Source organism: Balearica regulorum, chromosome 3 (assembly GCF_011004875.1).
Source record: "Balearica regulorum gibbericeps isolate bBalReg1 chromosome 3, bBalReg1.pri, whole genome shotgun sequence".
Classification (NCBI taxonomy): Eukaryota; Metazoa; Chordata; class Aves; order Gruiformes; family Gruidae; genus Balearica; species Balearica regulorum.
The window spans coordinates 93,649,164-93,651,730 of NC_046186.1; the positions used below are offsets into that span (position 1 = coordinate 93,649,164).

Sequence of the window (2,567 nt, forward strand, 5' to 3'; positions counted from 1 at the left end):
GTTAACTAGGCTGGTCATCTTAGCTGGAAAACCTACGACTGTAAATATGAGACCAAACAGCATATGAGTAACAACAATTAATGGACTATTTTACATTGTGCATGTGTATGCATGTGTTTGGGTGGGTGGTGAATGCATACAAGATGTTCCTACAGATTCTTGCAGAATGAAAATTTAAAAGTGGAATCGAAAGTGGTGAAATTACTGTGTGCTGCATGAAAGTAATAGAAATGTCGTGCAAGCAGACGGTTTTTCCATAAGTCTTTACTATAGACTGGTATTGGCCTCACTACATTAGTAAGATTATGCTTGCTGGTAAATGTCCATACCAAACTGATGATGCATTAAGGAGCAGTGGTTTTAATCAATAAGTTTTTGTCTGTCTATCATGCTGATTTTATTCTCTCCAGCATATTCACTTTCATAGTGGAAAGATCCTAAGATGAATGAGCTCCAGCATCAAAAGAAGATGTCAAAAGAATCTTTAGAGGTTAGCATCTTTCATGTGGATTTGGAGGTTTTAGACACTTGCTAAATTTAGGAGTTAAAAGAGAACAGCTTTGACTGATGATGCAATGCAATGTTGGGATTGCAGGAAAAGAAGATGCCAGCAGAAGGCCAGCACACAGATGTGTCAGATGATACTGCATTCCACACACTAGAAGTCACGATCTCCTCACTGAGCCATCAGCTGCCTTGCTTCGGACTTTGCCTCATTTGAAAGCACTCAGACAAACTGGAAGAAATTCCAGTCATTGCAAATAAATTTAGCCTACTGCTAAAAAGCCAGAAGATGTCTCGAAAAACACTCTCATTTTTATAGTAAGTGATAGTACCAATGTTCTTCACCTGGAATCATAATCCTCCAAACAACAGTAAGCTAAGAACAGAATAGAGTCTGGTAAGTATTTAGGTAAGTATTTTACTTTCCTTGTTTGTTCTAATGGGGTAACAGAGTTATTTTGTGACTTAACAGTTACATGTATTTTCCTGACTGTCTTGTTCTCTTTTACTCTTTGGGAATACACACAAGTAAAAGAGCTCATGAAAGACAGAATCACAGACTGGAAGGCAACCCTGAGGCCATCTGACCTGACTACCTGCTTATGGCAGGGCTAACTTCAAAGCTAGGTAAGGTTGCTCAAGGCCTTGACCCACTGAGTTTTGAAAATCTCCCAGGACTGGGACTCTACAGACTCTCTAGGCACCTGTTCCAGTGCATAATCACTTTCAGGATGAAATTTTCTTTCCTTATATCCAGTCAGAGTTTGCCTCACTGTAAAATGTGCCCACTGCCTCTTGTACATTTCCTGGTGCAACTCTGAGAAGAATCTGTCTCTGTCTCCTCTGTAGCCCCTGCTCTAGGTAGCAGAAGATGGCAATTAGCTTTCCCCCTCCCCTTCTCTTTTTGAGGCTAAACAAACCTTGTTATCGCAGTGTCTCCTCCTGTGTCTTCTGCCCCTAATCATTCTTGTGGTCCTCTGCTGGACTCCCTCCCGTAAGCTGGACACAGTTCTCCAAATGCAGCCTCATGAATACCAAAATGAGGTAATTGTCCTGCTGGCAAGCTTCTTGTTAAGAAAGATCCTCCTTCTTGCCTTTCTTGGAGGTGGATGTGACATTTGCCTTTCTTTTTGACATTGGGGACCTCATCCAATTACTATAATCTTTCAAATATGATAGAGTGTGGCCTTGCAATGACACCAGCCAGCTCCCTCACAACCCTTGGATCCATGCCATCCCATCCCAAGGACTTGTACACATCCCCATGCTTATGCTGATGCATTTGTTTACGCAGTCTTTTACTTAATCTTCCCCTGCCATTAGCAATATTTGTCTCCTTCAAACTCTGCCACAAGGCACTCAGCTCTGTGAGGCTGAAGGCAGACTTGGACAGTGAAGACTGAGGAAAAGAAGGAAATGAGATCTTCAGCCTTTTCTGGGTCCCCCATTACCAGGTCTCCTGCTCTATTAAAGATTGTTCTGAGCTGGCAGTGCTTTCTCCAGGGGAGGTTTGGGTGTCCAAGTTCTGTAATAAATTTTTACTTTTGAAAATCTGGATTGTTTCTGGCATAATTTCAATAGAAAAGTTTTGTGAGAGAAAAGAAAGCAGAAGGCTCTGAATGTGAAAGTTTGCAGAAAAAGAGAGTTATGGACCCAAACAGATGGTCTCTTGCTGGGCTGTTACAGGTCAGATTATTCCTCACATAATGGCAAATATTTCCCATTTTTTAAATTCAGTTCATAAAAAAAAATCATTATACAGGGGAAAAAAAACACAAACCCAACCACTCTTAATTCATTCCCCAGACTGTAGCTCAACGCAAAAAGAATACACAGATGTTTCATAACACAGCTGTAGAGTGAGCTTTTCCAGGTTTGTGAATTTGGCACCCTCCTGCCTCTTTGGGACCCAAATTAATGGCTCAGGGCAGATGTCCCCACTCTGGATGTGACAAGCAGATTTCTCAGTGCAGCCCTGCCTATGCTGCTGCAACAGGGATCAGGAGGTAAGCACAAGCTCCACCAGCACAAGCTCTTAGGATTCAACTGAGACCGAACCTGAG

At 42.0% G+C, this 2,567-nt stretch overlaps 1 long non-coding RNA gene across 1 annotated transcript; it reads left to right on the plus strand.

Moving 5' to 3' along the window:
- The first annotated feature begins 413 nt into the window (after positions 1 to 413).
- On the plus strand, positions 414 to 2,055 carry LOC142601300 (uncharacterized). Its single transcript, XR_012834902.1, has 2 exons — positions 414 to 490; positions 596 to 2,055. It is a non-coding gene; the product is annotated as an uncharacterized LOC142601300 (long non-coding RNA).
- The last annotated feature ends 512 nt before the right edge of the window (positions 2,056 to 2,567 follow it).